The 27533-nt window shown below is 41.7% G+C and overlaps 1 long non-coding RNA gene across 1 annotated transcript; it reads right to left on the bottom strand.

The window, feature by feature from the left end:
• Positions 1 to 23729: 23729 nt before the first annotated feature.
• On the bottom strand, positions 23730 to 27484 carry LOC114793746 (uncharacterized). Its single transcript, XR_003750275.1, has 3 exons — positions 27266 to 27484; positions 24230 to 24341; positions 23730 to 23943 (listed from the first exon to the last, which is right to left on the bottom strand). It is a non-coding gene; the product is annotated as an uncharacterized LOC114793746 (long non-coding RNA).
• Positions 27485 to 27533: the final 49 nt, after the last annotated feature.

The raw sequence follows: 27533 nt of genomic DNA, 5'->3' as shown, positions 1-27533 counted from the left end.
GCTGAGTGACTTGATTTCCTCTTGTGATTTCCTTACAGAAAATATTTCCCGTAAATCAACTTGCGTTGCTCAGCAGGCAACTAAAGGTCAGCTTGTTCAGAAATGTGACAGACCATTTAACATTTATCAAGAACTCCGCATTCAGCTAAAACATGAATTGTTTAGCTCCCTCAGACTTCCTCAGAAAGGGGTTGCTCAGCAGTGGACTTCCAGCTTGCACACGTGTCACTTGAATAGGTTCAAGAGGACCAGCTCAGCAGGAACCACCTTCTAATGAGGAGCTGCACTATCCTGGTTGTCACATTAAACCGTAAAGCACATTTCTAGACCTTCTTAATGACTTCCTCTGTTCCCGAGTCATGAGGTGGTAAAGAGGCTTTCCCATTGCCTCAAGATCTCAGCTGATTTTTACTGTTAAAATTCTTTTGTGGATGGTTTGGGTGTTGATTGCAAATCAAATAAAATCAGATAAAATCCACTTGGCCTTAATCTAGTCTGGATATATAGGCTTTAGGAACCACAAGGAGGTGATATATAATCTTTGGCTACCTGTTTGGCTACTTTGACCTGACTTCGTTCGAGCAGTTCATTGTGTAGGTCCTTCCCTTTGCAAATCTTAATTCGAATGCAATTCTGCACGATGTTTTCTCAAGAAAACAACATAATATGGTTGTGATTTTTCTTGAGATTTTTTGGATTATCTCAAAATCACAACTGACAATTAACAGACGCTGTATCTCACACTCTCACTTTCAAGAACCACTGATTCTTAATCAGGGTCACCCTGGGACATTAAAAATTTACACATGTAGTTTAACCTTACTGAGGGACTGTCACAATCAGAAAGCCTGGAATGACTCTCAGTGATAAGCAGTCTTCATTTTAGTTGAGAAGGGCTCAGGAAGTGCTTCTGCAGTGGTGTGTCCTGCAATGTCACAGACATTGGGTATGCATGAAATCACAATGCCAAAGGTCTTTGATAACTTTTATGGTTTTGTTATTATATTGCGATAATGATAATGATAATGATAATGCGATAATTAATAAATCACAATAGCAACATAACAAGACAGAAATTTTTTTTTAAATTCAGGTCTCCTTTAATGATTGCCATGCAGACTTGTCAAATGAGGCAATAAAAATACTCAATAGACTATTCAAAGTGTCTCCCAGATGCCAAATTGCTGATCCAGAATTCTGTCACACAAATTTAGCCCCAACTCTGGAAATGTTTCACAAAATCATGTCAAAATGTGGCTGAATTCCTGCTGAAGTACAACACTAAGCAGAGTGGCCACATTTTACAGCAATGGAATGGCTGTTTGTGATTCTCTTTCACTTTTTTGTTCAGCTGAGCTCCACGGAAACCATGTTGAACAGTGGGGCCTATTGTTTTCTTTGAGCATTATAAATTCTTTATTGAGTTTATTGAGTTAACCTGGAACATGTTCAGTCAGCACAGGTTCCAGGCATTGCTGTCACATGCTGGAAGCAGAACTATTACGCTCTTGTCCTGGAGCGATATCAAGCCAATAAAATCTGAGTTCCTAACATATTTTTATAATTGTCCACAGAGGTGTTGTGTAATTGTGGATTTTTGCATTCTTAATCTCATTTTTCTTCATCAAGAGACCGGGTATCTTCAGAAGTTTTGCTGAAATTCATCTATGGGAGCATGGCTTGAATTCGCTTGTTTCATAAGAGCATAGAGTATCAACCCAGATCATTACTTTTGTTGTGCTGGTGTGAGTTATCGCCTTTAATGAATCATTTTCACCCTGATGCCTTGCCGGATAGCTACACCCCAAGCCGCAGGGCACCAGCGTCACTGAGTAGTTGAAATTATGTAATTTATGTGAAGCAAGTTCAGTCAGCAGATCTTAACCCAATCGAAAAACCAATGGGAGGTTTTTACACATTAAATTTGTACAACACCTTAATAAAATAATGCTGTATTTCAGTCTTTTATTTTGTCTCCTATCTCTGTATTGGTCTCAGTGTATGATTAGCCATGTCAATAAGAAATGTGAATAAAGCACTAGTGATTTTGTTTGCTGTAACTGGGCCCTTTTAATCCATTGATTTGAAACTGCTTGATTTGACAGTTTATCCACATACAGTCTTTATATCACTGTGCTTTGTTTGCTTTACGTCACAGCCCACAATGCAAGCTTTCAGTTTGTAAAGTACATTTGTACCTGCCAGCACAATGCCAACAATTTCTCTCAAAGTACTGTATCTTTTCTATGTGTTATAAATATTGACATTTCCATTCATTAAGAAAGTAGGATCTTCAAGCATCCAGAAACATAAGTGGCCAATGCCATGCTTGTAATCATGTCAAATTCCTCTTTCTCAAAACGTGGGAGAAAAACGTGGATGGGCTTGCCTGGACCACACCTTTAGGCAGTAGATACAGGAAGCAGAGTGCCACAGGCAATCTAAAACGTCAGTTAACCCACAAGGTTTCAGTGCTGAATTCACTTGAGCTTCTCCCTTGAAGAACTCCAGGATAAACCAAGTCACTGGCAGAAAAGTTGCTCTGAAATGACATCACTCTTCAGAGGGAAAATGTAAGCATCAGTTCAGATCCTCTGGGGTGTTTGTGTGTCATAAAGGTCCATTCTGATGAAATTCCTCAGAGCCACATCCCACTGAATCATGATAACTCAGCACCATGACCTCTGGAGGGGTTTTGTATATACCTAAGCAGTTTGGCTCAACACTTTGTACCATTACAGTATTGTCTGGCACAACATACTGCCTACTTACGCTCCTTAACGCAAAATGTGTTCCAAGACTTCAATTACTTATGATTCAATTACAGATAATTCACCTTGGACAGCATTGGAGGTCTGCTGGAAAGTAAAATACAAACTGTGTATATCACTATGGCCTTGAACATGATACCAATGATATTGTCCATTTTTGTATAAATGTATTGGTGTGTTACTGCCTTAATGATGAGAAACTTCTGAAATGGTCGAGTGGAACTTTTGGGTTGCCTTTGTCTTAAATGTCTGAAAAGCACTTTTTTTTATTGAAACTGGGAGTACATGTGGGACGTGGGTGTTTGTCCAGCCCATTTTTGTGCCTGGTTGCCTTGTGGGTCTGTTGTGTTTCTCAGAAGGAAGGAGTTCTCATAAACAGTACAAAATATCGTCCTGTTTATGTTTGCACACACACAGCTTTCTTCCATTCCAAATGTTAGTTTACTACTCCCCTTTTCTCTTTCAAGATGAAACCTGAAAAAGCTCAGTGTTAAAAAATAAAGCACATTATTCTAATTTTTAGGTCTTTACAAGTATTGCTCATTGTCTAAAAGTTGTATTTCTACTTTGCGGCCTATATCTCTGAAATGATGATATAAGCCTGGTAGGAATGTTATTTATAGATATATTATATATTATTGATAGCATTCTGACCAGCTGCATCACTGACTGGTTTAGGAACTGCACCATATCGGAACGCAAGACCGTACAGCGGATAGTGAGGACAGCTGAGAAGATCAAAAAGAACAAAAAGAAGTGACTTTGAAAAAGCTCATTGATCAAACATACTTCGCTTTGTCCTACTACAAAAATAGTTGCATTGGATTCTTCAAATTTGTCTCCCATCTTAGTCTCTCTAACTGGCCCAGAGTAGGTGTGTCCAAACGTTTGTTAGTGTATATTTTTAGTCCAATCCTTCCTAGACCAAGTGCTTAGAAGGCTGTGGTCTCCAGCTATTGTTAACTGAGACTGTCAAGCCCAGAGGTCAACAATGCTGGCCCTGGAGGGCACTCATTCACCACATTTTTGTGGTTTAACACACCTCTCTCCCTGCTACCACCCAGTTCTTGAGCTTATTCAGGTCTGGTGGAACTAATATTGGTGCCATCCAGGAGGCTGGCGAATTGTCTACTACCGATGCAAAAAACGTATTGCTATAAGTTTCTTAGATCTGCACAATTTGTTCAACTAGTGGAGAAGAACTCAGCCTTGACTGTAGCTGAATACTGAAACTGACTAAATTGTAAACGCGTTATCACTATTTGAGTTGCACTGTTAAGATAAAAATTAAATAAATAAATAATTATAACATTTGATATTTGAATATGGGTGTTTCATGGATGGAACACCATTTGCACCCTCTGTGTATGATATCAAATTCCCTTTTTACCCTTTCCCACCCAGCAGTTAAGATGCAGTAAGGGTCATGACGGGGTGGTTTTTTTGGTTTTTGTTGTCTGATTATAAATTTGTCAATGCACTCTTCTTGTTGGATAGTATATGGGATTATATATTTGGGCTTTCTATTTGCTGCTTTGTGTCTTCATTTTAAACTTTTAGTGGGCAGAACACTACTTGGCCTTTATATTGGTCCCTGGTGAAAAGGCAAACTGTACCTCCCAGGCAACCACAGGAGATACATACCACGCATTTTTCTGTCAGACTTCTCTCCATGGCCTCTCCCATGCACAACAGGGACATAACAAAGCAGAGGACAAAACCCATGCTGGCTCACTGTTGTTCACAGTGCAGATGGGATTGGAAGGGCAGTATAAAAAAAAGTTAAAAAAGGAACTGGAATAACCCCAAAAATCCTCATGGTGTGCAGTGAGGGCATGCTCTGAAGTTTTGTTGGAGAATCTTAATATCAGTTTTAATGTTATTTTGGATATGCATGTGGACATTAATTAACATGTTTATATTGACCAATATCAAAAGTATCATAATGCAATGTAATCATCAAGAAATTAAAATGAGAATTTCAAATGATATATTACATAGAGGGCACCTTGGTGAGGAATGTATTTTTGTGTGTAAATATATACACCAGTCTACGTACAATATATGAAGCATTTTACAACAACTGCATTTGACTAACAATCTATTGAAATGCGGTCCAGTGGGCTGGAGAGGTAGCGCTGCTTAGAGACCATTCCTAAATGAAGGCATGTGGCTGTGCAGTGCCCAAGGCCTGTGATTACAGAGTTTGTAGGCAAGCAGAACTGAATATGCGCATGTTTTCATTTCAGCGGTAACCCAATAAGCAAAAAACCACTCTGTTCTGCACTGGAAGAAATTCCTCCAGATGTTTTGCCGCTGAATGAGTGTGCATTCAGCACAGATATAAATATAGGCAATAAAGTGACCTATAAACAAAAAACATATATTCTCAAATATCTTGACTTCCTGCAAGAAGAAGATCTTTTGTGAACATGCCTTGAACGGAAGCAGCCTCCATAACAGGCTCACACCTCTTACACTCATGCTCTCCTTCCTGTTCCAGTGTAGCGTTGGCATGTGAATCAGACATGACGGACGTGTCGGGACATCAGCAAAGTCTGGCGCACCACCTGCACACAGCAAACACCTTTGTTTAGCCATAACCTGTGTTTAATAGCCACGTCTGCAATGGTGTACATATATATAAAGAAAGTGTTTTATTTGCTGCTGAAATAAATTATGGACTGAGATCATAAGCTGGAAAAATACAGGCCATTCATATTCACACTGGTTCTAATTTCCAGTCCTTGGTAATATTTTCTTATATGATTTTTTTTTTTTTTATGAAATCAACTACTCCACAGGGCAGGCTCCATCTAAAGAAAAAGGGCCTCTGAAGCCCTGATTATAATGGTCTTTAAATGGGGTCTGGATTTATTTGCCACTTTACAGAATGGAAGCCAGGCATCAGCTGTCCTTTCCAGGATTTTAAGCGACATGAAAAACTGCACCTTATGTCTGCACTTAAGCATAGAGAATTTAACAGGGTATCACGTTCCGAAAAAAAAAAAGGCCAGAGAGGCAATAATCACGTTGACCCGTTTCCCCCTTTTGTGTAGTTTTACAAGAATCTACCACAGCTTCCACTTTAAACCTGATAGACGTCATAAACAAGCAGGGTTTTAAGAGACTGGACTGCAATCTCAAGTGACTAGTCTTCTAATGATGGCTCTCCATCCGGATTACGTCTTTCTCCCTCACTCGCTTGCTCCCTCCTGTGCTCCCTGTCTTCCTTTCTCTTCTGTTCTCTTAATGTGGGTTTTCTTGTGAGGCTTGTTACTGATTTACAATCGACTTCTCTTGATAGATAAACTGCTTTTCTTAACACAAAATTAATGCAGCGCTACTTTAATGCCTCCGCACATGAAAGCAGGTTGCTCTGGGCTCCAGATGGCCCTGACTGCTCAAAACAAGAATTATCAAAGCCGACCCCTGGAGAAAATTTATTGTCGAGGATGAGATCTGCTACATGCTCTCCTGAATTTCTCTGGGGTTTGGCAGTTCTTTTACTCCATGTACCATATGGCTGATCATGATTCCTCTTCTGAACTTATAGGGAGCAACGTCTGTGGGCCAGGTCAACATGGGAACTGAGGCTATGTTTTGGTGCATTTGTTGCATGTGTGTGCAGTGTGTGCCTCACTCTGATGGTGTCAGCAAAATTGTGATTTTCTTTTCCTTGTATTCATGACGGAATCAGATTTTTCATATAAAAATTTGTGTGGAGTTGGCCTGAGATCTGGTGAATCAAAGAATATGAATGGGGGTATTATGTTCTCGGATGATATTTCCAAAGGGATAAAATATCAGGGAATAAAATGGATCGCTCAACATCAATTAAATCTTTTTTTAAAGTCAACATTTATTCAAATGGTCAAAAACATTGTCAACTAAATGTACTTTCATATATTCAGGATTTTCTGAAGTTTTGCTGAAACAGTTCCATTTATGGCATTTGGCAGACTCCTTTATCCAGAGCGACTGCAACGTTACCATCAATGAAGTCATCAGTTCTGGTTCACTAGGACCCCCAACTATGAATACAAATTATTTTATTCGCTTGGTTGTAGTTTTTCTTTTCATAAGTCATACTAGTTTTCAAGTTACATGTTAGTCAAAGTATTAAAAGTTACAAGTTAGTTACAGGCATTCTCTGGAAGGTCTTAAGTTGGTGTTTGAAAATACTCAGTGACTGTGCTGTTCTAACCTCAAGTGGAAGTAAATTCAACCACATGGTGAAGTGAAAGTGAAGCACACTTGACACAACAAAATGTGTCCTCCGCTTTTAACCCGTGGTTACGGGGCCGATTCCTAGGCCACCACTGTCCCTATAGGGGCCAAGACACAGAAGAGTCTAGAAGAGTGTCTTTCTCGTACCTTCAGCAGTGGAGGAATAATAAGGGCTGTGAGGTAGGATGGTGCTACCCCATGTCTGGCTTTGTAGGCCAGCATCAGTATTTTGAATCTGGGCAGCTACCTAGACAACTCGCAGCTCTCTCCTTCTGTAACAGCCCGCAACCTTGGGGTAACAATAGACAACCAACTCTCTTTCTCAACTCACATCAGCAATCTTTCCCGCTCATGTAGATTCCTTCTCTACAATATCAGACGAATCCGCCCTTATCTGTCAACCCAGGCCACCCAACTACTGGATCAGTCCTTAGTAATCTCACGACTGGACTACTGTAACTCCCTTCTAGCTGGTCTACCACTATGTACCATTCGACCTCTACAACTAATACAAAATGCAGCAGCACGACTAATCTTCAACCTTCCCAAATTCTCCCACACCACCCCTCTGCTACGTTCCCTCCACTGGCTCCGAGTAGCTGCACGCATCAGGTTCAAAATACTGACGCTGGCCTACAAAGCCAAACATGGAGTAGCACCATCCTACCTCACAGCCCTTATTACACCTCGCACTGCACCTCGTATACTCCGAGCCTCCAGTACTGCTCGCCTGGTCCCTCCATCTCTGAAGGTAAAAGGAAAACATTCATCTAGACTCTTCTCCGTCTTGGCCCCTCGGTGGTGGAATGAACTTCCCCTCGAGGTCAGAACAGCTCAGTCACTGAGCACCTTCAAACGACAGCTCAAGACCTTCCTCTTTAAAGAATATTTAGATTAAATTGTAATTTTCTTGTTGTTGAACTTTGTGTACACAGAGTGAATAAAATAGATGTATTCATAGTTGGGGTCCTAGTGAACCGGAATTGATCTCTTCATCGATAGTAACTTGAAAGCACGTTGTAAGTCGCTCTGGATAAGGGCGTCTGCCAAATGCCGTAAATGTAAATGTAAATGTACTGGGAGCCAGTGGAGGGAACGTAGCAGAGGGGTGGTGTGAGAGAAACTGGGAAGATTGAAAACCAGTCATGCTGCTGCATTCTGTATTAGTTGTAAAGACCAGATGGCATTCAGAGGTAGACCTGCTAGAAGGAGTTACAGTAACCCAATAGTAAAATTACTAGGGAATGAACAGGTATCTGGGTGGCTTGTGTTGACAGATAAGGGTGGATACACCTGATATTGTAAAGAAAGAATCCCGAAAAGATTGGTGATGTGAGTTGAGAAGGCAAATTGGTTGTCTATAGTTACTACAAGGTTGCGTGCAGTTGCAGAAAGAGAGATCTGTGATTTGTTTAGGTAGATACCAAGATCTTGATGTGGTGAAGAATCTGCTGTAATGAATATTAGTTCAGTTTTAGTGGGATCAGTGGTGGAGGAAGTACTGAAGCTTAGTACTTAAGAAAAAGTACAAGTAACCTTCAAAATATATACTCAAGTAAAAGTAGAAGTGCTACATTAACAATCTTACTTAAGTAAAAGTACTAAGTACTTACTTTTAAATTTACTTTAAAGTATTTTTTTTAAGTAAAAGTACTCACACAATGGTTTGTCTCAACATCTGGGGTGTGCCATTTTGTAAAAGCATAGTACATATACTGACTTATGCCTGTAGCTCATAATAAATACAAGCAATTATACAGTATTTGTGTATTGGAAAGTTTGGTGTGCTTATTGTGCGTGTACTCTGCAATACTGTGTGTACCTTATAATTATGTGGATGACAAGTTATCTACTAGGTATGACAGATAGAAGGAGAAGACTGAAGGAGGTTCAGATATAAGGACGCTGTATTGAAAATGTTAAAAACAAAAAAATAACTAAAGAACGATTGTGAACAAGTTAATTTTTTGAGCTGTGTACTTGGTTCAAAATGTAAAAAAATTAACTACGAATGTGAACTAGTTCTTTTTCAGTGTGAACTGGCACAACACTGAGCTGGACATTATGCTAGCAAAGACATTAAGCTATCTTCTCTGAGCTAATAAACCAGTTTTATCCTACCACCGTGTTTAAAAAATAATGAAGCTACATTGGTGTGATTTTTATACTATTTCTGTATGTCAGCATACATTTCGCTAGGTAATAGTATCATAACATGTCATAACATACCCAGAAGCATAGCATACCATAGCATAGCTTACTTCTATATGTTTTTTCAAATTTTAAGGGGAGTTTTTAAATGCCAACAATTCTTTATGTTGAGGCAGGCATGGGATGCAAAGAAATCGCAAGGACTCATTCTTTGCTCCTTTGTACTCAAAAATATTTCCGTCATAATCTGGACCGGCAGGGGTGACTCCGGATCCGGAGTTCGGACCGGAGTTTCATGTTCGTCTGGTGTGATGTTCCCTGATTGTGTTCACCTGTTGTCTAATTATATAATTGTATAAAGCTATCCTGTTTGTGTCTGTTCGCCATCAGGTCACTGCGTGTTAATGTTCCCTTGTCGTGTGCAGTTTGTATTAAACCCCTGTCGTGTGAAGTCGTGCATATGCGTCCTCCTTCATCGCCATGTCCAGCCCCCACGTGACAATTTCTTAAATCCGGCCAAGGATTTCTTTGTGATTCAGAGCTGCAGGGCTCGTGTTCACGCTCAGTTGATGCAGGCTCTGGGTCCATGTTGAACGTCTCATCTTCTTGAAATCAAGCCGGTCTACCAGCTTGTGCTGCGAACTGACGCGGGTTCTGCCATCATTGGAGTAAATAAAACGGCAGAATGCAATAGGCTAACTATTTTTAATGCAAGATTTTGAGGAAATTGTGTTCATAAAATGTAACGAGTAACTGCATAAATTGTAGAAATGTAGTGGAGTAGAAAGTACAGATAATTGCCGCAAAATGTAATGGAGTAAAATAAAAAGTATGCATTATTATTTTTACTTAAGTAAAGTACAGATATGTAAAAATGTACTTAAGTACAGTAACGAAGTACAAATACTTTGTTACATTCCACCAGTGGGTGGGATTGAGTTTTAGGTGTGAGGTTGCCATCCAGTTAAGACATGCAGAGATTTTGGAAACGCCATTTACATCTGAGGGAAGAAAAGAGAATAGAGAGTTGTGTGTTGCCTTGGTGAGGAAATGACCTCACCAAGTTATCTTGGTGAGAGAGAAAAGGAGAGGATTGAGTATTGAGCCCTGAGAGACACCAGTGCAGAGTGTGTGAAGTAGATGTGGATCCTTTACAAGTCACTTGGTAAGACTTTTCATCAAGTTAGGAAGCAATCCTTTGCCATGCTGAGCCCCGAATTCTGAGTCTCTTCAGGATAGATAGGAGGGTCTTGTGGTTAACTATATCAAATGCTGCAAAGAGGTTAAGGAGAATAAGAACAGAGGAGAGGTTTGCTGTTCTGGCTGCATGCAGAAACAGCCATTAGGGCCGTCTCAGTAGAATGACCTGCTCTAAAGCAAGACTGGATGGATCTAGGAGGTTGTTTAGAGACAGATGAAATGATCAAGAACTTTAGAAAGACAATTGATTGATGTCTGCAAGATCAGCAGTGGGTTTCACTAGGATTGGAAGAACCCTGGCTGTTTTAAAGACAAAATTCTAATTTTATTTCTCACATACAACAACAACAACATTTTTCTTATATAGCCCAAAATCACATACAGTATGTCTCAATGGGTTTTGACAAGCCCTACAGTTGACAACCCCCACACTTGACCCTTCTGCACACAAGGAAAAACTCCAAGGAGTGATGAGTGGGAAGGAGTGATACAGAGAGGGACCCCCTTTCAGGATAGAGTGAGCCTGCAAATGGGATTCTGGGTATAAGGAAATAAAGAGAAAAGAAGCAGACAGCGTGTCGAGAGTCCGCGTGGTTATTCACTAACAGCAAACATAAGATTTGGCAACGAGGATAGTTTTTCTGACCTTCTCCACCTCCTTTTCTGGCTTTGCCCAGTGCCCTGGTACCGCTGGTTTGAATCCTTTTTGACTTATCTCATGGCCATCGGCCTTGTGGATTCTCCACACCAGCGTCTGGTCACGTCCATGCGGGCATGGCGAAGCAGGTGAACGGAGAGCAGGTTGAAGAGTGACGGGGAATGAAGTACGCTTTCATCTGACATCACGAAACTGGGGTTTAATGGTGGATCACAGGACAGGGGGGACAGGGGAGACAATCGAGACGTTGACATGGGTGAACACGGAACATAACATTAAAGACCTGAGCTTTATACAATTAACACAGGTGAAAACGATTAGGGAACATTTCACATGACAATAAAGGATACCGGACCGGAGTAACCCCATTTCGGACCGGATTGTGACACGTCCCCCATTTCCCCCCGAATCTCCCCCATTTAAAACGTGTGTGGTATGACTGGATGGTGTTCCACTGCCACTGCTGCTGGATACAGGGGTATGGGAATTCCAAAATAGACATGGTGGGCACTGTTTCCCTACCACTTCAGTATCAGAGTGTAACTTTACCGTCTTTTACTTTTCATGTCTCGTGTCACAGGGCTAACCTAATGGGTTTGAACTTGTTCAGCAGTCTGGGCTTTTCACTGATGGATGTGGATGGTGCCACCATTCTCATGGTGGGCTCAGCAGCACTGGCCCTCTCTGTTCACTGACCTGGGCTGTCTCACCGCATTCAACCACCAGCCCCTGCTCAAACCAGGCGTGCGACTGGTCATTCTGCCATTGCGCTGCCTTCCTCTGGCTCTTTGTGATGAAGTCACTGCGGAACTCAACAACCTGCTCGAGCTGGGCATAATTGAGCGGATCGATGCTTCATCCTGGGTCTCCAATCTGGTGCTGGCACGGAAGAAGTCCGGGACTCTCCAGCCGTGCATGGATCTAAGGTCAGTCAATACAGCTGTTGTCCCTGACAAGTACCTGCTGCTTACTGTGGAGGAACTGGCTGCTAAATTCCATGGCTCTACTGTCTTCTCCAAACTAGACCTTCAACAGGGTTATCTCCAAGTTCCGCTGTATCCCGAGAGCCACAACCTGACCACTTTTGTCACACACATGGGCCTCTTCTGCTATACTAGGATGCCTTTCGGCCTCAGCTCTGCCCCTAGCTGCTTCCAGAAAATCATGTCCACCGTCTTTACTGCAGTTCGGGGGTAGTGATTTATCTGGATGACATTGTGGTGCATGGTCCAACCCTCACATCACATGATGAGCGCCTGGACCGCGTGCTCAAGATCCAGGCAGGTCACATGGGGACAAATGTGTCTTCACTGTGCCAGCTGTCGATTTTTTGGGCTTTCGCCTGTCTGGAGAGGGCATCACACCTTTAAATTGTAACATGGCGGCTGTTCAACATCTCCCTGAGCCCTCCAACACAGCCAAGCTTGCATCCTTTCTGGGAATGACTGCATACTACCTGCTCCTCAGCCATCCGTCAGCTAAAGGCCCAGCTTACCTAACCACTAGTGCTTGCTCACTTTGACTTGTCTCGCCCCACTTTTCTTACCTGTGATGCTTCTGGTGTAGCGCTAGGTGCTGTCCTTTCTCAGTGCCAACATGGTTCGGAGTGCCCCATTGCTTTTGCCTCCCGGTCTCTGACTCTGGCTGAGCAGAAGTATTCAGTTGGGGAGCGGGAGGCACTGGCCTGCGTCTGGGCATGTGAGCGGTGGCATATATACTTGTATGGTCGACATTTCACCCTCCGCACAGACCATCAGGCCCTAACGACCCTACTCGCATCTTCAGGCACGGGGCACAGGGCGCTCCAGCTCCACCGCTGGTCGGAGAGGCTCCTCCAATATAATTTCACTCCACTGTTTACCCCCGGCCGGGACAATGTTGTGGCAGACCTCCTTTCCAGGCCTACTCCAGATACTCCTCCAGACCCAGCCATGGATACACTGGAGCCAGATGCTTCATGGGCCACTCCGGGAGGTCGTGTCTCTACAGGACCTCCAACTGGGTTCAGCGCAAGACTCAGTGCTGTCACAGCTTTGCACTTGCATTTGAGAGGAGTGGCCACGCATGGTGCCCAGGGATCTGGTGCCATTTCATCGAGTTAAAGATGAGCTGTCCTGTTGGAATGAGGTCTCTGTGGCACGGGGACTGCGGCAGTCATCCCCGGCAGCCTACCTCGCATCCTGGCCATGGCTCACGAGGGACACCTAGGCATCATAAAAGTCAAGCAGCCCTGCCGTGACAGGGTGTGGTTGCCTGGGATCGACAGGGATATTGAATTTGTGGTGAAGGACTGCTCAGCCTGCCTCATCAGTGGAAAGACGGGCCATCCCACACCTCCACCACTGCAACCTTGTGTTACACATTCACCTGTTGCCGGATGTCTCTCCTGTCCTGTTCTTCACCCATTAAAACCCGGTTTCGTGACGTCATGCAAATGCGTCCTTCTTCCTCGTCATCTATTCTCATCATCTACATTCACCTGCCTCGTCATGCCATCAAGGTTGTGAAAGAAAGGCCTGACCACACATTTGGATACAGCAGACGGCGGCCCGCTGAGATCAAAGGAGATCCGCTGAGATCCGCCGCTCGTCCATCATGAATACCGTACCAGTCATTCATTCATTTACCATTCATCTCAGCTCGTCATCTTTTCTCTTCTCATCTCGACTCAACTCTAGTCGACTCATCTCATTGTCCACTCGAATCATTAAGACTCAGTGTATGGACTTCCCTCCCTCCTTCATGGACTGCTTTGCCTGGCCCTCCAGGGGTCATGCCTAAGAGGGGGGGTACTGTCATGATCCGGTTTGAAAGGGGTTACTCAGGTCCGGGATTCGGACCGGAGTTTTACGTTTGTCATGTGTAATGATCGTTAATCATTTTCACCTGTGTCGAATGTATAAAGCTGCCCTGTTTGTTTCTGTTTGCCGTCAGGTCTTTGTTGTGTTACACGTTCACCGTTTGCCGGATGTCTCCCCTGTCCTGTTCTTCAATCATTAAAGCCCGGTTTCATTATATAATGCAAATGCTTTCTTCTTCCTTGTCATCTATTCTCATCGTCTCCATTCACCTGCCTCGTCATGCCATCAAGGTTGTGATTAAGCAGTTGTCAAGAACCAGGAACCAGGAGTCTGCCAGTGGTCTGTGTGCTTCATTCCGTGTCTCGGAGAAAACAAACAGAAGCAGCACCAGACGGTGGCATTGTACCACCGATACTGAAATATAGGACAGCCTAACTAGGGTGAGTTTAACACTGTCTGTGTCCAACAGGGGGACTGTGTGATAAACTGGACTTTATAATTGACATTGTGTCAAAGTGAAGTGAAATGAGTGTCTGGGACTTTAACAAAAGGCCAGATAAAACAGATAGGTTTTCAGATTGGATCAATCCTAAATTTGATGGGTAACCAGTTCAGAGATTGTAAGACTGGGGTGATGTGGTCGAATTTCCTAGTTCTAGTTAGAACTCTGGCTGCAGCATTCTGAACTAGAATACTGCAGTTTACACCACTAGAGCATTCAGACAGTAATGCGTTGCAGTAATCTAACCTTGATGTAATAAATGCTTGGACCAACATTTCTGCATCATGAATTGAAATGATATTTCTTATTTTTGCAATATTTCTAAGGTGAAAGAATGCTATCCTAGTGACATTATCTACATGCGAATTGAATGAGAGACCTGCATCAATGATGACACCTAGATCCTTTACTTCAATGCTTGGTGAAGTAGAACTCTTGGGGTTCCCTATAGAATAGGCTATCCAGGGTTATGATGTAGTCAGCCAGATTATGCCTGGCTGCTTGAGACCCAAGTACGAGAGCCTCTGTCTTGTCAGCGTTTAACAGAAGAAAGTTGGTGAGCATCCACTGTCTAATGTCCTTCAGACAATTCTCTATTCTCTTCAGCTGCTGCCTCTGATCTGGCATTTCTGACAGATACAGCTGTGTGTCATCAGCGTAGCAATTAAAGCTAATACCGTGTTTGTAGATGACGTCACCTAAAGGTAACATGTATAGGTAAAATAGTAACGGACCTAGGACAGAACCTTGTGGAACACCAAACTCTACTTTACTCTGTGAAGACAAATCACCATTGATGTCCACAAACTGATATCGGTTGGTCAGATCTGAACCATTCAAGGGCTGTTCCCTTAATCCCAATAACATTCTCAGCGAGATGTGTCCCTGATCAGAGGTCAACAGCAGGTCATTAACCACTTTAACCAGCGCTCTCTCAGTGCTGACTGAGACTGAGTGATGACGTCTAAATCCCAATTGATATACTTCATGGATATCAGTACAGTACATTGATTTGATGACAAGATTAGTTTAATTAGTTCATGCCCTTTAATAAGGTTGAAGCGTTCTAATCGGTGGTCAGCTATTTGAAGATTATTTTCCATAGAAACATCGACAGAGCTGTTTGTTGTGCTTTTAATCTTATCTCTATTCGTAGCTATTTTAGTATTAAAGAAATTCATAAAATCGATGATATTGATACTTTGATGATATTGAGTGGTAGTTTCTATTTCTTATTCCTGGTTATCTTGGCTATAGTGTTAAACAGGAATCTGGGATTATTTTTGTTTCTGATTATTAACGAGGAGAGATACATTGATCAAGCTGCACTAAGAGCCCTCTTATAGATTGCGGAAGAATAACTATATCTTCTATATATAAGCCGAAGCTCAGTTTGAGATCGAGCATGTGACCACCTTCATGAGTTGGTCCTATTTTTTGTTAGTTAACTCCAACTGAGTCTAGTATAGACTCACTAATTCACTAAGAAACTCGGTGTAAGGTCCAGGGAGTCTATAAATGATAATCAATGGAATTAACTTATGATTTTGAGACTACATAAGTTATGTTGGAATGTAGAATCTCCTAAGAGTTAAATCCATGTCCAGGTTTATGAGTAATACCAAGGTTATCGTTATAAATTACTGCGATGCCACTTCCTCTTCCAGTTAAGTGAGGTTGGTGTACATAGCTGTATCCAGGAGGACTAGACTCGTTTAGTGCTACAAATTTGTTTTTTTTTTAACCAAGTTTCGTTCAGGCACAGTACATCAAACCCCTGATCTGGAATAATTTAATTAACAATGAGCGTTTTAGTAGTGAGAGATCTAACATTTAATAATCCTATTCTTATATCGGAGGTGCTGGTGGTACGTTCAGAGGGAATGATAGTAACGGGTAGTAAGTTGCTGAAACAGACACCCCGTCCAACCCGGGGAACAGACACAGTGTCAGCATTTTTATGTCAGCATGCATAGTCATACATGGTATGATATGCAGTGAAATGCTTTATATGCAAAGAAATGCTTTAAAGTTTAAAAGACAAAAACAAACTAAACAGGGTCGGAGCAGTCGCGATGGCTCCCGACCTCACCAGCGCCACCTTGAGAGTATCGATGGTACAGATGGTACATGACCAGATGTAATTGAACCATTTATGACATGAGAAATGAAGGGGATAAGGACAGGAGAGATTGTTTAGAGTATTGTGGAAGGGAATTGATCCAGTGGACAGGTGGTTGGATTGCCTGTAGATTTGACCTGGATGATTTCATCTGATGTAAGATTTGAAAATTGTTCTAGGGCTGTCAGCAAGTCTTCAGAGGGTAGAGTAAATGTTGCTCAATCTTCCCTGTGAAGAAGTAGGCAAAATTGGTATTGGGAGTTGGAGGGTTCAATAGAGATGAAAATATGCTGTGGACTTTTTGAAGGTTGTGGACAAAGGTTTATTGTTTTGCTTTGTAGAAAGTATATTTAGCAGAGATGAGGTTAGTGGCGAAGTTTCGTAGGAGATTCTGATAATTAAGCAGGTCCAAGTCAGGCTGTGATTTCCTATATTTCCTGAATTCCCTTAGCCTGCTGCACAACATCTCAGGGAAAGGGAAACATACAGGAAAAATAATTAGCATTCATTGTAAACACAGGCACATCTTTCAAGACAAAATTACATTTTTTATGCTGGAGGTAAAAGAGCACAAGAACAGGTCAAAAACAACCTGGCAACTAAGTGATCTTTATGTATTGCAGCACTGTTGTTGCTGTCACAATCTGCAGTTGCCAAGGCAACCTGCCAGCTCACTATCGAATCACCAGGTACAGAAAAGACTTACTGACGTAGGTTCTTTGTGTTTCCCATGATTTAACAGATGGGAGTTTGATACAAGAAAAAATGGTTAATGTGAAAGCAGGGGTGTATAATGAAGCGTTTGGATTAGTCTACACACCCAGAACTCCACTCCCAAAGACGAGAGCAGTGTTTTCTATGTAACATCATTTCAGCTTCCCCAGCCACACTCTCCATCTCACTCTTGGGGTTCCCTATGTATTTTTGTGGAATTACAAACAAATAAAACAAAGGGAACATTTTACATTTACAGCATTTATCAGACGCCCTTATCCAGAGCGACTTACAATCAGTAGTTACAGGGACAGTCCCCCCTGGAGCAACTTAGGGTTAAGTGTCTTGCTCAGGGACACAATGGTAGTAAGTGGGATTCGAACCCGGGTCTTCTGGTTCATAGGCGAGTGTGTTACCCACTAGGCTACTACCACCCTTGTTTGGAACAATAACCTGGAACAATAACCTGGTAACGCTTCTTGCTGACAGGAGTGTGTTTAAATCATATACAATGAGGAAGTAGGGTGAAAGCTGCCAATTATCACCATAATGTGTCAAGCTGCATCGGATACGAGGAAAGACACAGGCGCTTGACATGTTTAACACAAAAGGGTTTTAATAAGAAAAACAGAAATATGGCACGATGGCCAGAAAAACACATAAGTAAAAGAGAATGAACATCGCATATAAAGATCAACTCTTTAAGGGTCCTGATCACTCAAGCGGCAGTTGTGAGTGATCAGGATCCAATTATCAGGTGAACCGGTGCCAGTCTGCCAATCCCACTGGCACCTGGGGTGACAATGAGAGCTGTCAATCATCCCATTATATATATATATGTTTTTAATAAAAAAAAAAACATTAAAGATGGTCTTCCAGTTCACAAAAATCAATGACACTCAAACAAAAAGGGCTGTGTGGGTATCTCTAAATATCTATAAATCCTGAAAACATGAATTGCTTTGACATTAACCAACAAACATGCCCAAAGCATTATTTCTGTTTTAGCACTTTGTAAATAGGCCCGCTAAGTGGTTCCCTGGTGACCTTGTTTGTCCTTGTATCAGTACTCAGGAGAACTTGCCTGGAACAAGTTCTCCAATATCACCCAAACCCTCGCTGGCTCCCCTTGTGGATGCTCTACTTCAAGGCTCCTCTAATCCCGACTGGTCCTTTCAGATTCTTATTCTTTCAATCATAGGTGAAATAGTGTTGTGGATTGAAACTTTAGTTTTAGTGAAGCTAGCAGCAGCAGCAGCTCCCTGAAACAATATACCTTATGAAACGCTGCTTCATTACTGGTCCAGTGGTGGAAATGCGGTTCTACTACTAATAAAATGGGCCACCTGTACACTGTTTATGTCTGAGGGTCACCCAGCACTTTATTTACAGCGTGAGCGTCAGATGGTTATGCAGCCTGTGTCGCACATCCTGTTTACTCTTGCAGGATAACACTCAACATTCCGTGGAATGAAGGCGATCATAGAAATGTCCATTTGTCTTTATGAAAAGCTGCTTTTCAAAAAAAATGTTTTTTTTTATTGTATTAAACATTCTTTATGCCTGTATAGTATGTATGGAGCCTAATAATAAAACACACTAATCTGAAATAAGTTTTAAAATTGCGTGATTGAGCTGTGCACATTGGCAGTGTTGTGGTTGGGTATGAAATCGAGTTACAGACAAGCAATTCCACATGTTCACAGCATGAAAATTATTGTGAAAGATGAATGTTGTGCAAGATGCATGAGGAACAGATAGGACACGTACATGCTTGAATAAAGAGAAGGTGGGGAAAGTGATTATATTAAATCACTAGGCCACAAGTAATCTTGGTTCACAAAATTGATGTAGAGGATTTTACGCAATTAACTACTCTACGTGGCAAAACAAGCAGAGGCTTGAGCATTCTGTGTAAATCTACACCAATCATAGAATTGTGACCACTGACAGGTGATCATCTTGTTACAATGGTACACGGTGAGGTGATATATATGAACAAGTGAACATTTTGTCCTTGAGGTGATACTTGCCCATATGTTGAAATCAGAAACAATTGGACAAGTGTACCAATCTGAGCATCTTGTAACGGCTTGATAGCTGATCTGAAAAAAGGTGTCCTGATCTGAAGAATGATATAGATGGCTCTGAGTGTGCATCATTTATCTAGGTAAGACATGGCATGAAGGTGCACTATGGAAAGAAAGCATGCTGGCAGACATATCCCCTTCATTGAAGCAGTATTCCCTGATGAAAGGGGCCTCTTTCAGCAGGATAATGAGCCATGCAACACATCAAAAGTGTTCCAAGATTAGTTTGAAGGACAGAACCAAGCTCAAGGTGCTGACTTGGCCTCCAAACTCTCCAGATATCAATCCAATTTGTGCGATGTGCTGGAAAAACAAATCCAAACCATGGAGGCACCACCTTGCAAAGTAAAAGAACTGCTACTGACGGCTTGGTGCCAGATACCACAGCATACCTTCAGACGTCTATGTAGTTAGGGCGGTTTTGGTGGCAAAATAGGGACCTATTTGATAGAGAAGGGGGTGTAATTTCTTTTTCATTTTTTTTTGTCCTTATGGGTTTACCTGGTTCTCTGTGAGAGTGCCATTTTATTAACTGAAGAATTAACAGGCTTTTAATGTCTGGTAAAGTTGTAAGGTTTTGACACTACATGTTATATAATTTCCAGCATACTCATATAATTGAGTATTTTATTTGTGGCTTTTGCAGCAGGCATTCTGATCTTTCACACACACACACACACACACACCTCAATGGGAGAACACCAGAGAGTAAACACATAGAGAACAGGTGTCATACCCAGTTTTTCTGGTTGCACCATCCATAGTGCCACATTAAATTCTGCACTGGCCACAAACTGACATTTTGATAAACTTTTAAATTAAATGTCCTCTTATATCAGGACAAAATATATTTTGTTCAGTACATGAAGCGTTCATTTCCATGTATTTGAGTTTGCTGTGATTTGACAGTATTTGGTGCTGTTTAAGTAACACAGCCTCTTCTGTGCTGCCAGTTCTGAGGAGGGGATGGAAGCGGAATGTGGATACACAGCATAGGACCCTGGGTTTCCCCAGGATGCCTCGCAGGCAAGGCCTTGTGAGGGCTTGATCAAAGCGAACCACAGAGGGGCTTAGCGGACTGATGAATGTTTGCACTCGCGACAGAGCAGACACGCTTGCACCGTGTGCATCCGTAACCACATCCTTTTTACGTTCATCTTCTTTTCATTTCCATTGTTTAAGAGCCCCCACAATGTAACCCCGGAACCCTAGCTGCTTTGTATACTGAGTGTTTGAATGATATATATATATATATCCTTCTTCTCTGTCCAACCTCAATTCCTCCTTCCCCTTTTGTTTAAAATATTTTATATATTTATATGGAACAATATATATTTATATTGTTCCATTTATATATAAATTGGAATATCTATACAGACATTGTTTTTGGTTGGACACCTACAACCTATTCATTTTTCAGTTTCAGGTAGACTGGCTCCTAAAACTGCCTATCAAGGAACACTAGAATGTATTAATGTGTATGTAACACAGTGAAAAAAATATATATTTTTGATTATACTCTTTATTATTATACAGATCTTGTAATGCAGGCATCTCTAACAGCTTCTGGTTTTGGCTGCATAAAAAACAACATTCTAAATGTGTCTGTTCTAACACACTATGGTGTGATTTTTCCCATACTGTTGATATGTTTCAAACTTGCAGGGTGTCACACCAAACACCTTGGCACTCGGAGCTGCAGGTCTGACAACTCACTTTGGCTGTCATCTGTTGAATTTCACAGATTTAAGGGTCTTGGACAGACTGAACCTCCAGACAACCACTGAAAGCCAGAGGAAGCCTCAGAAAGAGCACCAAAGCTCCACTAGTCTCTGGCTTTAGGTAGAAGTAAAATTGTCTGTGGCTTTATTTCCGCTGAAAAGCTTTACATGGTGGCCTGTACTTTTTCCAACGTAACCTAAATTGAAGGTAAAACAGTTGCTTTTATTGTCACAATGACCATGATGAGTCTATGACCCTAAACACAAATGCAGATTCTCTACCAGGGTATCATAATCATGCCAGTCAGTCATCAAAGAAACACTGCCATACCTTACATTATTGGGATTTATAACAACATTTTTCGCTTTTATATAGGTCTTAGTGGCCCCCTAATACTATATCTAAAGTCCCTTTCCAAAATTCAGCCATGGTGCAGAATTACAGGCAATTAAATGGCAACCTGCAAATACCATAATTTTTCCACTTTCAAAAATAACACTTATGTTGCTAATCACTACATTTCTCAGGATAGGATACGATGAAGGAATCTAATATGCCATCATCCACCTCCTACATCGTTCCCTCTCTCACCTGGAGAACGCTAGGAGCACTGTGAGAATCATGTTCTTTGATTTCTTCAGTGCCTTCAACACCATCCTACCCACAATCCTGAGGGACAAGCTCGCTCATCATCTCACCACATGGATCCTGGACTACCTCACCAACCGACCACAGTATGTGAGAACTCAGGGCTTTGTGTCAGACAGGGTGATCTGCAGTACGGGGGCCCCTTCACAATCTACACTGCAGACTTCTCCTACAACTCTACCAGCTGCTTCCTGCAGAAGTTCTCTGATGACTCTGCAATAGTCGGTCTCATCACTGATGGGGACGACAGGGAGTACACAGAACTGATCAGTGACTTTGTGGACTAGTGCCAGCAGAACTACCTCCAGATCAACACTGGAAAAACCAAGGAGCTGGTGGTAGACATCCGCAGGCACAAACATCCTCCACGGCAACCACTGAACATCCAGGGTATGGACATTGAGGCTGTGGACAGCTATAAGTACCTTGGGGTTAATCTGAACAATAAACTGGACTGGACTCATAACACAAATGCTCTCTACAAAAAAGGGCAGAGCAGGCTGTACCTGCTGTAGAGGCTCAGGTCTTTTGGAGTACAGGGGTCACTCCTAAAGACTCTGACTCTTTAGTGGCATCAGCCATCTTTTACAGTGTGGTCTGCTGGGGCAGCAGCATCTTTGCTGGGGGCAGGAAGAGACTGAACAGGCTGATCCGGAGGCCAGTTCTGCTCTAGGATGCCCTCTGGACCCAGTGGAGGTGGTGAGGAGGTGACAAGAGAATGGTGGCTAAGCTGTCATCCCTGTTGGACAACATCTCCCACCCCATGCAGGAAACTCTTGACAGCACTGAGCAGCTCCTTCAGTGGCAGGCCACTGCTTCCACGATGTGGGAAGGAGAGATTCAGAAGGTCTTTTCTTCCAACCACTGTCAGACTCTATAACAAAGACCTCACAGATGACCACACACACACACACAGACAAACAAACACACACTTCAAATACAACTGTGCAGGTGTACCCATTGTACATGTGTAGATTTCAATTGTACATTTGTAGATATATACATATTTATTTTTTGCTGTTATTACCTCTGTTTTGCTGATATTACCTCTGTTTCTATACACTTTCTACCATGACATATGCAATATCCCACTTGTGGGACTAATAAAGATTGATCTTATCTTATCTTAATAGTATATACAACACATTGTCTTATATCAGCATGTCTTTTTATAGCCATCATTTACTTTCAATGTCAGGTTTGAAGTAGGTTGTCAGCAGTAAATGGAGTCTTATTGTAAAAGCTGTAATCCACTCAAGGTGAAATCACATACATGAATTGATAGCATAATCAATACTATATGTGTGTCATCTTAAACTCACAGACATTCTGCCTAGGTCCTCTTGGCTAAGCTATGTCATTAAGCAGTCTTAAAGGCCAAAGAGTGCTTCAACCTGCTGCACTGAAAAACTCCATCCCAACATTCCACATGGCCACATTGCATGAATGGGAATGCTGCCTATCAAAGTACTCTCCGACTGTCCCTTTGAGCACACTAACCGGCCCCTTGGTTCAGAGTGCGGGAGAAGGGAATAAACAGAGCCTTTGTTGGTCACGGCCCCATCAATGGTTGACTTATTTGACCAGACTATCACCACTATGGCCAGCCTTCAAACGGGCTTTCAGCTGCGGCTGATGAAAAGAACACCCTACAGATGTCTACTGCTTTCCCACAGCAGCAAAGGACGTACACACACACATGCTGAGATCTGCTTATTTCAAGGTCTAAGAGACAACTGCTTCATGCTCTGTTTATGTCCTAAAGTATAATATTTTACATGCTCATTGCTCACAGTGCAGAAACAAAGCAGCACAACTTGCTTGATGGGTCATTCCTGCTGACTGCACAGAATCTTGTCTTTCTAACATACGTCCTTTTTTACTAAAAAGTCTACTAATGAAGAAACTTGTTACAAGTATGATACAAGGCTGGCTTCTGCTACCATCTAGTGGAGGGTGAATGACAAATGTGTGGTTCTCTTCATTTTGAAGGTGAAGTGATTGTCATTGTGAAGCACAGCAAGCACAGCATGGTGCAAAAAAATGTCCTCTGCATTTATCACCCTTAGTGAGCAGTGGGTAGCCGTGAAAGGCACCCCAGGAGCACTGTGTGGGGATGGTGTTTTGCTCAGTGGCACCTTGGTGGCTTGGAAGTCGAACCGACAGCCTTCCAATTATGGGGCCGCTTTCTTACCTGGTAGGCCACCACTACCCTTGTGGAGCATAATCACCGGGGCTTATCGAACCCAGTTATGGAGGGCACTGATTCTGCATTTTTCAAGGTTCCCTTAACAAACCTGGAAAAAGGTGTGGTGACCTGGTGACCTCCAGGACCTGGGATGGAGGCATATTTATTTACATAGTTAATACATAGTGTAATTCTAATTGTATGTATTGAAATACATACATATACATGTGGATTTGGACAACTATGTTTCAAGAGATAAGTCAAGAATAATCTGCTTAACATCAAATGTCTGCTAATTGTAGTTGTTTGAAGGCAGACACGGTATATCAACATCAATCTTCAATGAGAAATGTGCAAGCAAACCAAATCATTTCTGTGGCTTCTTCAAGTGACTACCTGTTGGTAATATACTGCTGCTATATTTATACTCACAAGATGTCCTCAGTGTTCCACTGAAATTCTGAGCTCCACCCAGCTCCATTCGGTTCCAGAAAATGTGGCGCTTCACATCAGTTTTTTTGTAGCAGTATAAGGCAGCGGTGGCCTGGCAGAGGAAGCAAGAGGACTCAGAATCAAAGGGTTGTGGGTCCAAATCCCGCACTGACAAGGTACCACTGAGACCTAATATATCATTATACATTTCACTTGTGTAGTAGTAAATCAATGTGGCCATCACAACAGCAACATTTAAATGTATTATTGTTTTATTATTATTTTTTTAAAACAGAAATCTTCTACAGTATAATCTTTAGGCCATCTGTGGATTTGGACAGGGAGCAACTAAGAGGTCAAGCAGATATGCCAGTAAATGTTCTGTGGCTGTCAAATTACACGAATCCCATTAACATGGCATTAATGAAACATTAAATGACATTAAAACATTAGTGATACTGTCCCATATAAAACACCAGTGTCTTGTAACATCTTGTACTTCACTTGCTCTTTGTAGAACTTATTCTCTTTGCTGCCCACCTGCTTTCAACTACGACTGACCCTGCCTCATGCCGACCATGAGGCAGGGTCACTCTACGAGCACTCTTTTTTGATTCTCCCTTTCTGTATGGTTGTTGGACCGAATGTTGGCGAACCCTTGCTCTGCCCCTGACCACTCTAATGTCCTGCCCATGGAGAGTCCAGGCACCGATGCCCTTGACCTACGCCGCCCACGATTCGGCCAGCTGTCTTTGTCTACAAGCACTCCCATCCTCCCGCCGTGGGGCTTCAATCTCCTGCCCCCTATATGCTGTCCCACTGTCTCCCATCGTTCCCTCAACTCTCCTCCTCCATGTCTGCGAGTGTGCCGCCAGGTTCCGGCCATGACAGATTCATTCCCTGAATGTTCATGCAAAATAAGCGTTGGACCCAGAACAAGGAAAAGAAAGCAATCGTTCATCAAAGATGTGGGTGTACTTAAATGTAGAAGAAGTTATTCAGTAATTTCTACATTACAGTATACTTGGTGTTGGAGAAGGATATCAGAAGACACATTAGCTGCTGTTTATTTTAATAAAAGCAATAAAACATTATTTAAGCCCCCAAGTTTATTTCAGTTATTCTGTTCTTTCAATTGCTCTTAGAAAATATTCCTTTTATTTTTTATTGAATGCTACATCTGACATTATTTTGCACTTATTTCATTTTACTTTAATTTTCGCTCCGTTTAAGAGCAATAAACATGTATTGGAATGTTAAGAAATGAAGGTTTTTTCATTCTGATTTTTAATTCATTCTAAATTAGAATGTATAAATAGCTATATTGGTCAATTAATGTGGCAATAACAAAGAATCAAATCAAACCAAACTGATTAGGAAAAATTGTTAGATGCATTGATGCATCGTAAAAAAATAATTGTTAGATTAATCGTTTAAAGAATAATCATTTGGGACAGCTCTAGGCTGTACATTTTTATATTCCGATTCATACTGTGTGCCATTAGGTTATAATTAACTGTTTTAATTATGATTCAACAACTCTAAAATCATTCAACAAAATCCCAAATACTGGAGGAACAAGGAGCCAGGATTTAGAACACCTTTATTTTTACCAAAATGTTAAGAACAGTATAATTAGTTGCTTTCCATTCTAAATGGAGGTGCAAAGAGCTCTGCTAATGAATTCTACTCTCCGAAAGGAGGAAAATGGCTTTTTCTGTCTGGGGACAGACAGTCTGGTGGCAGTGCACTCATCGTCATGGACACAAACCCTCATGGGGCATTAGGATAATTCTCTTATACAGGTATTACCGACTAATCAGGGTTGCAGAATTGGTCATTCATTATCCTATTTTGTGCATTGATGCAAGTTGAAGGCAGAGTAAATGGAGGATGCCTTCAGAAAATCTTGTATTATAAGTGACCTGGGGATTAAATAAACTGCAGATCAGTAAAAAACATTGTATTCACAGCCAGTTCCACATCCAAGCCCACTGACATTCATCCGATTTGTGAAAGAAGCAAAAAATATATATATTTTTGACTTCATCCTCCCCAAAGGTAAACTACAAATGAAATAGCAGATACATCAGAGAAGTCAGTGTTGCTAGGAGACAACACAGAAAGGTTAGACATTTTTCAGTCTCTCATTTTGGGGGGTTGGTGGGTGGTATTGGGGGGAGAGAGGACACATTTAAAATTAATTACAATGTGCCCAAGAGTGATAGATCGTTTATGATATGTAATATGGAATGTAATAAAGCAAAATTACAAGAAAAAGAGACAACAGTATGCAAACTCTTTTGAATTACGATGAGTAAAATGTGTGATGCTGAAAAGAATTTTGACATTTTAATGTTAAACTTAATGTTTTATAAAGATGAATACATGCTCTGCAGACTCATTTACTTGGCATATTAATTTTTGTCTAGACCAAGGACCACAAACCCTGGTCCTGGAGGGCACTAGCCCTGCACAGCTTATATACTTCTATATTCCCTAAGAAGTAGAAGACTGAATCAGATGTGTACATGAGGCTAAACAGGCCACATTTACCCCAACACATCCAGGATAAATTCGCTCCAGGATGAATTCGCTCCAGGCTTTTTATTTGGTCACCCCTGGGTCAGTTGTCATTTTTGTCACTTGTCATCTGTTCACTTTTGTCCTGCAAAATGATCTATTCATTTTCTGACATTTTAGGTACCTTTACTTTACACTCTGCATGGAAGCTGGTAGCATCCAAGCAAAAAGGGCTGTTGGAGGTGTTGTGATAAAAATTACAATGGTGAACTGCCATACAACATAACCAAAAACAGGACAAATTTGGAATAGTGGTCAACAAAATAGGTTTCACAAACATTTCATAGGTTTTAACCCAGATTCTTGATAGTACCCTGACCCATTAAGTTTGCACAATATGTTCTACTTTATTGTGGCACATAAATGCATGCAGATATTCTACACATGACAGATTCGTGAAAGATTCAGCTATTAAAAGCAGTCTATACACCACTTCACATTTATATAAGTTACCTTATAAACAACATACTTTCTTGTGTGGAAGGATGATGTCTCCAGTCACAGGTCGGCTTCTACCATCTAAATCGCGCCGAACAAATTCATTTAAAATAGCCAGACGAACCTAAAACGCAACAGCATTCATTAAAACCAATTGCACTTTCCTACGTCTGTGTATATTACGATGTACGCCTACCGACGACGGCCGCACTAACCGCGGTGAACGAACGCGTCGCACCCCTCCGGAAAGCGGAGTGGAATCGTCCGTGCGCCGAGCAGCTCG

The sequence above is a fragment of the Denticeps clupeoides genome, chromosome 1, assembly GCF_900700375.1.
Source record: "Denticeps clupeoides chromosome 1, fDenClu1.1, whole genome shotgun sequence".
NCBI classification, from domain to species: domain Eukaryota; kingdom Metazoa; phylum Chordata; class Actinopteri; order Clupeiformes; family Denticipitidae; genus Denticeps; species Denticeps clupeoides.
The sequence above is the reverse complement of the archived record's forward strand: the minus strand, read 5'-3'. Positions and strand labels throughout refer to the sequence as shown.